Below are 13,866 nucleotides of genomic sequence, written 5' to 3'. Positions count from 1 at the left end.
CCTATTTATCGTAGTTCTTCCCTTGTTCGTGCCTGCTCACATTTCCGTTGCTTATGCAAAATAAGCCACTTCCACTCCCATCCCAATGCAGATTATGCTTGTGTAATTAGGTCAAATGTGTCAAGGAAACCAAGACACGATACCATTCAAATGAGCCACGTGGTCCAACACATCGAACGCTTCCCATTCTGTGGTGCAACAAGTAAGGTAAGTAGTCTAAAGACCAGTTCTCTAGCCAACCAGAAAAGTAAAGAAACGTGATATGTCAAAAATACTCTCAGCCCAGAGTACCCACAATTTATAATGTTACTTGTAAGTGCAGCGTTATGAAGGGCACTTTGTACAGGCTGTTGCTAACAGCTGTGTTGCATATTGCCACCTTAAGTACAGAAACACTAAAAGCTGCAGTTTCCAAGAACAGTCTAATGAATAAACACAAGACTGTTAGTACAGATGAGGGTTGAGGCCCACAATTCCAACTGTTGGGTGTCTGTGATTAGGGAAGCAGTAGAAAAGTTTGTATGGTCGCAACTTCGAGAGACTCGGTAACACACTTAGCAATTTATTTATTTATTTGCTGTTGTTTTTAGTCTTAGCTAGATACAAAAACAGATCAAATGTCACACTTAGGATTATATATATAAATATAAAATGAAATATTTTAAAACAATTTCAAATTAGGTAGTATAACTAAAGCAATGCATAGAAACATGCACTTGAGAAAGAAAAATTGCAGATGAAAACTTTAAATGGTTTTACATCTACACACAAACTCTGCAAGCCACTGTGTGGAGTGTGGCAGAGGGTATCTTGTACCACTACTTGTCATTTTCTTTCCTCGGAGTTTTCAAATTTATTTCCTTTGCTGTTCCACTCACAGATAGAGAGAGGGGAAAACGACTGTCTACATGCCACCGTATGAGCCGTAATTGCCATCAACTGATCTTCGTGGTCCTTACGTGCAATGTACGTTAGTGGCAATAAAATCGTTCTGCAGTCTCTTCAAATGTTGGTTCTCTAGACTTTCTCAATAGTGTTCCTCGGAAAGAACATCGCTTCCCCTCCAGGGATTCCCATTTGAGTTAGCAAAGCATCTCCGTAATACTTGCACATTCCTCAAAACTGCCAGTAACAAATACAGCAGCCCACCTCTGAATTGCTTCGACATTTTCCTTTAATCCTGGTGGGGATCACAAACACTCTAGAAGTACTCAAGTATGTGTCACACAAAGTACCCTATCTGCAGAGTCCTTTACAGACAAACGACACTTTTCCAAAACTCTCCCAATAAACCAAAGTCGACGTTTAATGCCTCATATACTACAACCCTTACCATACCCGTTCCATTTCGTATTGCATCTGCAGCTCGTGGTCTAATGGCTAGCGTTGCTGCCACCAGATCACGGGTCCTGGGTTTGATTCCCGGCCTGGTTGGGGATTTTCTCTGCCTGGCGACTGGGTGTTTGTGTGGCCCTCATCATTTCATCATCATCATCATCATTCATGATAGTGCCTACACTGGACTGTGAGAAAATTGGACTGTGAGAAAATTGGACTGTGAGAAAATTGGACTGTGAGAAGATTGGACTGTGTGAAAATTGGGACTTTGTATGGGCACTGATGACCGCACAGTTGACCGCCCCACGAAACCATCATCATTTCATATCACTTTGGTACAGGCAGTGACTTCCATGAAACAGGACATGAAAACAGCAACAACAAATAGCAACTTTTTCGTGTTCTTAGTGGGAACAAAGACATAGCAAAAAATGAAACGAAAGACCTAGTGATCTCACTTAAAAGAAGGCTACGTGAGCTGAGAAGTTCAAACGTGATCATCTTCTCTGTTCCACATTGACATGACTTGCCAGTCTGGTCGTGTGTTAATAAAGAAATACGAAGCGCAAATAAATAGACCACAACTATATGCATAAGATTCAAAAATGTTACATTTGAGGAGATAAGCTGTGTAGGAAGAAGATTCCACAGATCCCGTGGCTTACATCTAAACAGACTAGGGAAGGACTTAGTTATAAAATTGATCCAAGAAGCAGTGAACAGCAAATTGAATGTGCAGTGTTGTGCTACAGAGGCCATCCCTCTCAAGAACAAAAATAATGAATACTTGGGAGAATCAGCCACAAAATGCTGGGTCAGTAAAACAATACATCGGCAGGACAAGAGTGATGATTTTTTTTTTTATGATGATAAAACCTTTCACCAGTGCCACATCAAACAGGAGTGTTTGTGTTTCATATGTGCCTCAAGCAGACGTAAGACCACATGAGAATAATTTAGCGCTTTTGCATTATAATTTACAGGGTTTAGGAAACAAAATAGATGCTTTTGAATCATTTATCACAGGACTATCTCCACATGTAGTAATAGCTACACCATTCAATATTGCAAATTAGAAGGCTACAACCTAGCTATGTTCTACTGCAGAACACACAATAAAGGTGGTGGTGTTGCCATCTATTCAAGAAAATGTAAGTTCATAACCACCACAGAAAAAGTGCTATGGGGTACAGTTTCTGTGTTGACAAAGATTTCGAAATTGAAGTTCTTAAAATCACATATTGCACTGTTCCTTTCTATGTCATAGGTGTACATAGATCCCCCCCCCCCCCCCCCCCCCCCCCCCCGTGAAAACTTTGATGCTTTTTTGAAATCACTTGATGGAGTTTCAAGTAAATTAATGTCAGGCTGTAGAGGTGTAAATCTTGTCATACTGAGAGATCTGAACATCAACACTTTACATGATGGTCAGGAAAGCAAACCTTTTACAGACTGTATCCTGTCTTATGGGGCTAAAGATCTTTTGGACTAGCACCGATCAGAATAGCTAACACACATAGTAGTTCAGTTGATCATGTTATCACAAATTATGACTACATCATCTTAAGAGACATAATAAATGGTCACCTCTCAGATCATTTAGGCCAAACACTAGTGCTAAAATGTAATACCAAATTCAAACCAAGAAAAGTTTATGAGTGCAGGCAAATATTATCTGCAAACAACATTGCTACACTATGACAGTTTAAGCCAGGAATCATGGAAGTCAGTTATGACTACTTTTGGGGTCAACAATAAATGGAACATGTTCACAGAAATTATAACTGAGCACTTAAACAGAGCCTTGCTGTAAAAAAAAAGTGAGTATCCAGAAAAATCAAAGTCAAAACCTGTGTCATTAGGTTTTAAAACAGAAGATCTGAAGGAAAATATGGAAAACATTTATAGCTTAAACAGACTAACTCAGAGTTAAATAAGAACTCTACAAGCAGTATAAATATAAGTACCGCAAAGAAGTCAGGAGATTAAAATCAGAAAGAATCAGCCAACAGATATGAGGTTCAGATAACGTTTCAAAGACTTCCTGGTCAATTGTAAATAAAATCAGAAATAATGAAACAGAAACTAAAATTAATAATGTACAATTAACTGTGAATAATGAAGGTATCTCTAATCCTCTCTAGGCAGCAATATTTATAATAATTACTTCACAGATACTGATGAAAATGTGTGTATGAAACAGGATTTACAGCACTCATTTGAGTCCTGTAAGAAACAGAACTGCAGTACACTGCCCGCAGTAAGCACACATGACATTCTGCAGCTTATTGATAACCTCAGAAACAAAATCAGCAGGATTAGATGAAATTTCTCCATTTCTATTGAAGAAATGTGAACATGAACTAATGAAACCACTAGTTCATCTAATGAACTGATTTCTTGAAGACGGTATGGTCCCTGACAAGTTGAAACTGTCTGTAGTGAAACCAATACACAAAAAGTCGGAAATAAAGCATGTACTGAACTACAGACCCACTGCCCTAATCCCAACTTTCAGCAAACTAATAGACAAAATAATACTAAAAAAGTCTTGGAACACTATGTAGCGGGACTTTGAATTTCACTGCGCTACACTCGTTCCCTCAGACATAAATTGTACCGTCGCAGCGGTATGAGCGCTCGACGGCAGAGAAAATACTAAAATTGTAACTTTTTTTTTCTATCCGTCTATTGTCTCTCGAGAGTGGAAGCTTAATGCAGACGTGATCTGTATACATTAGAAATTCCTGGACAATGAAACTTATTACAAGATGTCGGAGCAGACTTTTCACGCCGAAATGAAGTAGGAGATTTTTTAATCCCTGGACGCCGCACAAAAGAAGGCATGTTAACATGGTAAAGAACGAACTCTTATCTACGCCATTTTCCCGTGTTAGTTACATTTGTTATTCTCTGTCTTTTTTTTTAAATAATTTTTGTAGTGGAAATTGGTTTGACTTTTGCTCGGAAACGCCACAAGGACCACCCCAGCAATAGCCATTCCGAATCACGAAGTCCGATAACTTTTCTGTAATACGAAGTCCGATTTGCATTTCATTCTTTCTCTTTTTTCACGGTCATTAATGATCTTAAAAAACCCCTTTTTATTCACGATTTCTTCCCACATTTTCAACCTTTTCTTTTCTTCTCTTTTTCTTTTTTATTAACCACTACAATTACAACAATGCTGACATTTTAAGTGATTTCCCTCACGGTTTCAGAAGAGGTCGAAGTACATCGTCAGCAGCAGTACAATTTCTCCATCATGTACGTGAAAAAATAAATGAAAAATCCCGAGCAACAGGAGTATTCCTGGACCTCTCAAGGGTTTTTGATACAGTACATCATGATGTGCTCTTATCAAAAATTGTGAAGAGTGGTGTCACTGGAAAGCTCATGCAATTGCTGGAAACATATTTAAAGGGTAGACAACAGTGCACAGAAATTACGTGCTCTAATGGAGAAATACTGGAGACGAGAAGGTCAAGTACAAGAAATACACACTTTGGTGTTCGGCAGGGCTATTCATATGCTATCTAAATGATTTCCCGAGTTCTCTCTCTCTCTCTCTTTTCTTCTTCTTCTTCTTCTTCTCTTTTTTTTTTTTTTTTTTTTTAAGGGCGCAAAACTGCTATGGTCCTTAGCGCCCGGTCTGTGACTTACAAAAAGGTAAAAAACGAAAATGGAAACCAGTAGCAATGGGAACGAAACTCAAAAAATTGGATAACCTAAAAGCAGATGGAAAGCTTAAAAAACCACTACAGAAAGGAGTTGGTTGTCCCCAAAAAGAGCTTCAAATGACTGGCACTAATAAACTCGAGAACACGATCGGCTGAGCGCGTGTCATCTGCTAAAATGGACGATATGTCAGGCGACAGCTGTAGACAGGCGCGTAACAGAGTAAAATAGGGGCACTCAAGTAAAAGGTGTCTTACCGGCCACAGCTGAGGGCAGTGGGGACAGAGCGAGGGAGGATCGCCGCTTAAAAGAAGTCGATGGCTAAAAATACAGCGCCCTATCCGGAGTCTAGTTAAAATCACCTCCTCCCGACGACGCGTTCGGGAGGAAGAGGTCCAAGCACAGTGATTACAGAGTACCTGACGGCTCAACACAAAAGTTTTGTCTCAAGTACAGATAGTGTTGAGGATCAGTGGACAAAGTTCAAAACCATCGTACAATATGCGTTAGATGAGTATGTGCCAAGCAAGATCATAAGAGACGGAAAAGAGCCACCGTGGTACAACAACCGAGTTAGAAAACTGCTGCAGAAGCAAAGGGAACTTCACAGCAAACATAAACATAGCCAAAGCCTTGCAGACAAACAAAAGTTACGCGAAGCGAAATGTAGTGTGAGGAGGGCTATGCGAGGGGGGTTCAATGAATTCGAAAGTAAAGTTCTATGTACTGACTTGGCAGAAAATCCTAAGAAATTTTGGTCTTATGTCAAAGCGGTAGGTGGATCAAAACAGAATGTCCAGACACTCTGTGACCAAAATGGTACTGAAACAGAGGATGACAGACTAAAGGCCGAAATACTAAATGTCTTTTTCCAAAGCTGTTTCACAGAGGAAGACTGCACTGTAGTTCCTTCTCTAGATTGTCGCACAGATGACAAAATGGTAGATATTGAAATAGACGACAGAGGGATAGAGAAACAATTAAAATTGCTCAAAAGAGGAAAGGCCGCTGGACCTGATGGGATACCAGTTCGATTTTACACAGAGTACGCGAAGGAACTTGCCCCCCTTCTTGCAGCGGTGTACCGTAGGTCTCTAGAAGAGCGTAGCATTCCAAAGGATTGGAAAAGGGCACAGGTCATCCCCGTTTTCAAGGAGGGACGTCGAACAGGTCTGCAGAACTATAGACCTATATCTCTAACGTCGATCAGTTGTAGAATTTTGGAACACGTATTATGTTCGAGTATAATGACTTTTCTGGAGACTAGAAGTCTACTCTGAAGGAATCAGCATGGTTTTAGAAAAAGACGATCGTGTGAAACCCAGCTCGCGCTATTCGTCCACGAGACTCAGAGGGCCATAGACACGGGTTCACAGGTAGATGCCATGTTTCTTGACTTCCGCAAGGCGTTCGATAAAGTTCCCCACAGTCATTTAATGAACAAAGTAAGAGCATATGGACTATCAGACCAATTGTGTGATTGGATAGAGGAGTTCCTAGATAACAGAACGCAGCATGTCATTCTCAATGGAGAGAAGTCTTCCGAAGTAAGAGTGATTTCAGGTGTGCCGCAGGGGAGTGTCATAGGCCCGTTGCTATTCACAATATACATAAATGATCTGGTGGATGACATCGGAAGTTCACTGAGGCTTTTTGTGGATGATGCTGTAGTATATCGAGAGGTTGTAACAATGGAAAACTGTACTGAAATGCAGGAGGATCTGCAACGAATTGACGCATGGTGCATGGAATGGCAATTGAATCTCAATGTAGACAAGTGTAATGTGCTGCGAATACATAGAAAGATAGATCCCTTATCATTTAGCTACAAAATAGCAGGTCAGCAACTGGAAGCAGTTAATTCCATAAATTATCTGGGAGTACGCAGTAGGAGTGATTTAAAATGGAATGATCATATAAAGTTGATCGTCGGTAAAGCAGATGCCTCACTGAGATTCATTGGAAGAATCCTAAGGAAATGCAATCCGAAAACAAAGGAAGTAGGTTACAGTACGCTTGTTTGCCCACTGCTTGAATACTGCTCAGCAGTGTGGGATCCGTACCAGATAGAGTTGATAGAAGAGATAGAGAAGATCCAACGGGGAGCAGCGTGCTTCATTACAGGATCATTTAGCAATTACGAAAGCGTTATGGAGATGATAGATAAACTCCAGTGGAAGACTATGCAGGAGAGACGCTCAGTAGCTCGGTACGGGCTTTTGTTAAAGTTTCGAGAACATACCTTCACCGAGGAGTCAAGCAGTATATTGCTCCCTCCTACATATATCTCGCGAAGAGACCGTGAGGATAAAATCAGAGAGATTAGAGCCCACACAGAAGCATACCGACAATCCTTCTTTCCACGAACAATACGAGACTGGAACAGAAGGGAGAACCGATAGAGGTACTCAGGGTACCCTCCGCCACACACCGTCAGGTGGCTTGCGGAGTATGGATGTAGATGCAGATGTAGAAGAGCTTTCACGTGCCGCAATTTATTATGGGGAAGTGTCGACCAATGTGCATGCCATGGAGATTGAGGAGAGAGCTGAGAGAATCTGAACATATAACATACTGTATCCGCTGATGGCAACGGATGTATTGGACAGCCTGGAGAACAGCGTAAAGCTCTGCTGTATAAACCGAACACTGGTCGGGAAGCCGAAATCGATTTGTGGTGTCGCCAACAATACAGGCACTCCCTACACCAAACGATGTTTTTGAGCCGTCAGTGTAAATAAATGTGGCTTCCGTCATTTGTGCACATAGAGCAGAAAATGCCCAATGATAAACAAGTGAAGGGGTACCATCCTTGGGAAACTGACAAAGGTCATGGAGCAGCCAGGTCCGGGGATGGAGCCAAGGCAGTGCTGTACCCCAAGTTGTCAAGAAAGTTTTAGGAAAGCGGAAGGAAAGAGAATGGAGCAGTTGACAGAAGTGGACTCCCAGTGGTAGTAGGGAGGAAGGGCTGCCTGCATACCCTAAATCCAAGGAGGCGTCGAAAAAAATGTCATGGGCCGGATTAGCAGGCATGGAAGACAGATGGCTAGCATAACAACTCAGGACAGCTCGCCGATTGGACAGCGGAGGTTCAGCAGTCTCAGCGTAAAGGCTTTCCACAGGGCTGGTGTGAAAAGCTCCAGACACTAAACGTAATCCACGGTGGTGGATGGAGTCGAGACGCCGAAGAATAGACGGCCGAGCAGAGGAGTAAACTATGCTTCCATAGTCCAATTTCGAGCGCACTAAGGCGTGATAGAGGCGGAGAAGGACAACTCGGTCCGCTCCCGAGGAGGTACCATTCAGGACACGGAGGGTGTTGAGGGATTGCAGACAGCGAGCTGAAAGATAGGAAACGTGAGAGGACCAGCACAGTTTTCTGTCAAACATAAGACCCAAGAATTTAGCGATGTCTGAAAACGGAAGGTGGACAGGTCCTAGATGTAAGGAAGGTGGAAGAAATTCTGTACGACGCCAAAAATTAACACAAACAGTCTTACTGAGAGACAAGCAGAAGCCTGTTTCGATACTCATAGAGTGGAGGCGATTGAGACAGCCTTGAAGACGTCGTTCAAGAAGGCTGGTCCGTTGAGAGCTGTAGTAGATCACAAAATCGTCCACAAAGAGGGAGCCTGAGACATCGGGAAGGAGACAATCCATAATTGGATTTATGGCAATGGCAAACAGTGCAACACTTAGCACGGAGCCCTGGGGTACCCCGTTTTCTTGGGAGAAAGTACGGGAGAGAGTAGTGTTCACCCGCACTCGAAATGTGCGCTCTGCCATAAATTCGCGAAGAAAATGGAGCAGCCGACCGCGAAAGCCCCAAGAGAACAGTGTGCGGAGGATGCCTGTCCTCCAACAGGTATCGTATGCTCTCTCCAGATCAAAAAATATTGCTACTGTTTGGCGTTTCCGGAGAAAATTGTTCATAATATAAGTGGATAGAGCAACAAGATGGTTAACTGCAGAACGATGCTTTCGGAAACCGCATTGGGCAGGTGTTAAAAGAATGCGGGATTCCAGCCACCACGCTGAATGGCAATTCACCATATGCTCCAAAACCTTACATACACTACTCGTGAGAGAAATGGGGCGATAGCTAGAGGGGAGATGTTTGTCCTTTCCAGGTTTCGGAACAGGAACAACGGTAGCTTCCCGCCATCGTCTGGTAAAAGTACTGTCGGTCCAAATTCGATTATAAAGGCGAAGGAGGTAACGCAGACTATGGGTTGATAAATGCAGCAACATTTGAACTTTGATACCATCCAGTCCTGGGGCGGTGGAGCGAGAAGAAGAGAGTGCATGTTGGTGTTCCCGCATGGAGAAAACAGTATTGTAGCTTTCGCAATTTTGAGAAGAGATAGCAAGAGGTCGCACTTCCGCTGCATGTTACTTCAGGAGAAACGCTGGCGGGTAATTTGAAGAGCTCGAAATCTCAACAAAGTGTTGACCCAATGAGTTAGAAATTGTGACAGGGTCCACTAATGTATCATGCGCGACAGTGAGCCCAGAGACTGGGGAGAAACTAGGCGCGTCTGATAACCGTCGAAGCCGACTCCAAACTTCCAAGGAGGGAGTGAAGGTGTTAAATGAGCTAATAAAGAAGTCCCACCTTGCCTCCTGCTATCGCGGATGACGCGACGACACCGCGCACAGAACTGCTTACAGCGGATACAGTTGGCCAAAGTAGGATGGTGGCGGAAAACGCGAAGAGCACATCGACGCTCACGTATTGCGTCACGGCATGCCTCGTTCCACCAAGGAACTGGGGGGCGCCGGGGCAATTCGGAGGTGCGTGGTATTGAATGTTCCGCAGCTGTAAGAATAACAGCGGTAATATGTGTGACCTCATCGTCGACGCTGGGAAAGCGACGGTCATCGAATGTCGCTAGAGACGAAAAAAGTGTCCAATCGGCTTGGGCAAACTTCCAGCGTCGCGGGCGCATATATGACAGTCGTGGCTGTGATCGAAGGACACATGGAAAGTGGTCACTCGAGTGTGTATCAGCAAGGGCGAACCATTCGAAGTGCCGAGCTAGCGGAACGGTGCCGACCGAAAGGTCCAAATGAGAGAAGTTTGTCGTGGAGGCAGACAAAAATATAGGGTCCCCAGTGTTGAGGCAGACTAGATCCGCTTGGTGGAAGACGTCTAGCAATAGTGAGCCACGTGGACAAGGATGTGGAGATCCCTAAAGCGGGTGGTGGGCATTGAAGTCCACAACCAGCAAACAGGGGGGTGGAAGCTGACCAAGAAGATGAAGATCAGCTCGTGCCATTGATATGGACGATGGAATGTATACAGTACAAAGAGAGAAGGTGTATCCAGAAAAGGAAAGGCGGACAGTGACTGCTTGGAAGGAAGTGTTTAAGTGGATGGGGTGAGAATGGAGAGTTTCATGGAGAAGAATCATGAGTCCTCCATGGGCTGGAGTGCCTTCAACAGAGGGGAGATCAAATCAGACAGACTGAAAATGAGGGAGAACAAAGCGGTCATGGGGACACACCTTTGTTTCCTGAAGACAAAAGATCCTCCTCTTCCTCAAAATCACCCTCTCCAAACCTTCCAGGAATTTCTCACTTCCAGCCTTGCCTCCCAATCCTTCTTAAAAAACCTTAATCCTACTCCCAACATCACCACTGCTGAAGCCCAGGCTATCCGTGATCTGAAGGCTGACCGATCCATTGTCATTCTTCCGGCGGACAAGGGTTCCACGACCGTGGTACTTGATCGTAGGGAGTACGTGGCTGAGGGACTGCGTCAGCTTTCAGACAACACTACTTACAAAGTTTGCCAAGGTAATCCCATTCCTGATGTCCAGGCGGAGCTTCAAGGAATCCTCAGAACCTTAGGCCCCCTACAAAACCTTTCACCTGACTCCATCAACCTCCTGACCCCACCGACACCCCGCACCCCTACCTTCTTCCTAAAATTCACAAACCCAACCATCCCAGGCGCCCCATTGTAGCTGGTTACCAAGCCCCCACAGAACGTATCTCTGCCTACGTAGATCAACACCTTCAACCCATTACGTGCAGTCTCCCATCCTTCCTCAAAGACACCAACCACTTTCTCAAACGCCTAGAATCCTTACCCAGTCTGTTACCCCCAGAAACCATCCTTGTAACCATTGATGCCACTTCCTTATACACAAATATTCCGCACGTCTCGCCTCACTGCGATGGAGCACTTCCTTTCACGCCGATCACCTGCCACCCTACCTAAAACCTCTTTCATTATTACCTTAGCCAGCTTCATCCTGACCCACAACTTCTTCACTTTTGAAGGCCAGACCTACCAACAATTAAAGGGAACAGGCATGGGTACCAGGATGGCCCCCTCGTACGCCAACCTGTTCATGGGTCGCTTAGAGGAAGCCTTCTTGGTTACCCAGGCCTGCAAACCCAAAGTTTGGTACAGATTTATTGATGATATCTTCATGATCTGGACTCACAGTGAAGAAGAACTCCAGAATTTCCTCTCCAGCCTCAACTCCTTTGGTTCCATCAGATTCACCTGGTCCTACTCTAAATCCCATGCCACTTTCCTTGACGTTGTCCTCCATCTGTCCAATGGCCAGCTTCACACGTCCGTCCACATCAAACCCACCAACAAGCAACAGTACCTCCATTATGACAGCTGCCACCCATTCCACATCAAACGGTCCCTTCCCTACAGCCTAGGTCTTCGTGGCAAACGAATCTGCTCCAGTCCGGAATCCCTGAACCATTACACCAACAACCTGAAAACAGCTTTTGCATCCCGCAACTACCCTCCTGACCTGGTACAGAAGCAAATAACCAGAGCCACTTCCTCATCCCCTCAAACCCAGAACCTCCCACAGAAGAACCACAAAAGTGCCCCACTTGTGACAGGATACTTTCCGGGACTGGATCAGACTCTGAATGTGGCTCTCCAGCAGGGATACGACTTCCTCAAATCCTGCCCTGAAATGAGATCCATCCTTCATGAAATCCTCCCCACTCCACCAAGAGTGTCTTTCCACCGTCCACCTAACCTTCGTAACCTCTTAGTTCATCCCTATGATACCCCAAACCACCTTCCCTACCCTCTGGCTCTTACCCTTGTAACCGCCCCCGGTGTAAAACCTGTCCCGTGCACCCTCCCACCACCACCTACTCCAGTCCTGTAACCCGGAAGGCGTACACGATCAAAGGCAGAGCCACGTGTGAAAGCACCCACGTGATTTACCAACTGACTTGCCTACACTGTGAAGCATTCTATGTGGGAATGACCAGCAACGAACTGTCCATTCGCATGAATGGACACAGGCAGACAGTGTTTGTTGGTAATAAGGATCACCCTGTGGCTAAACATGCCTTGGTGCACGGCCAGCACATCTTGGCACAGTGTTACACCGTCCGGGTTATCTGGATACTTCCCACTAACACCAACCTGTCAGAACTCCGGAGATGGGAACTTGCCCTTCAGTATATCCTCTCTTCTCGTTATCCGCCAGGCCTCAACCTCCGCTAATTTCAAGTTGCCGCCACTCATACCTCACCTGTCTTTCAACAACATCTTTGCCTCTTTACTTCCACCTCGACTGACATCTCTGCCCAAACTCTTTGCCTTTACAAATGTCTGCTTGTGTGTGTGTGTGTGTGTGTGTGTGTGTGTGTGTGTGTGTGTGTGTGTGTGTGTGTGTGTGTGTGTCTATATATATATATATATATATATATATATATATATATACCTGTCCTTTTTTCCTCCTAAGGTAAGTCTTTCCGCTCCCGGGAGTGGAATGACTCCTTACCCTCTCCCTCAAAACCCACATCCTTTCGTCTTTCCCTCTCCTTCCCTCTTCTTTCCTGATGAGGCAACAGTTTGTTGCGAAAGCTCGAATTTTGTGTGTATGTTTGTGTTTGTTTGTGTATCTATCGACCTGCCAGCACTTCCGTTCGGTAAGTCACATCATCTGTGTTTTTAGATATATTTTTACCACGTGGAATGTTTCCCTCTATTTTTATATATATATATGAACTAGTAGATAGTGTTGGAAGTTCCGTGCGGCTTTTCGCGGATGATGCTGTAGTATACAGAGAAGTTGCAGCATTAGAAAATTGCAGCGAAACGCAGTAAGATGTGCAGAACATAGACACTTCGTGCAGGGAGTGGCAACTGACCCTTAACATAGACAAACGCAATGTTTTATGAATACATAGAAAGAAGGATCCTTTATTGTATGATTATATGATAGCGCAACAAACACTGGTAGCAGTTACTTCTGTAAAATATCTGGAAATATGCGTACAGAACAATTTGAAGTGGAATGATCATCTAAAATTAATTGTTGGTAAGGCGGGTGCCAGGTTGAAATTCATTGGGAGAGTCCTTAGAAAATGTAGTCCATCAACAAAGGAGGTGGCTTGCAAAAAACTTGTTCGAGCTGTACTTGAGTACTGCTCATCAGTGTGGGATCCGTACAAGGTCGGGTTGACAGGGGAGATAGAGAAGATCCAAAGAAGAGCGGCGCGTTTTGTCACAGGGTTATTTGGTAAGCGTGATAGCGTTTCGGAGATGTTTAGCAAACTCGAGTGGCAGACTCTGCAAGAGAGGCGCTCTGCATCGCGGTGTAGCTTACTGTCCGGGTTTTGAGAGGGTGTGTTTCTGGATGAGGTATCGAATATATTGCTTCCCCCTACTAATACTTCCCGAGGAGATCACGAATGTAAAATTAGAGAGATTTGAGTGCGCGCGGAGGCTTTCTGGCAGCTGTTCTTCCCGTGAACCATAAGCAACTGGAACAGGAAATGGAGGTAATGCAGTGGCACATAAAGTGCCCTCCGCCACACACCGTTGGGTAGCTTGTGGAGTATAAATGTTTA

The sequence above is a fragment of the Schistocerca americana genome, chromosome 11 (assembly GCF_021461395.2).
Source record: "Schistocerca americana isolate TAMUIC-IGC-003095 chromosome 11, iqSchAmer2.1, whole genome shotgun sequence".
Lineage (NCBI taxonomy): Eukaryota > Metazoa > Arthropoda > Insecta > Orthoptera > Acrididae > Schistocerca > Schistocerca americana.
Note: the sequence above shows the minus strand (reverse complement) of the source record.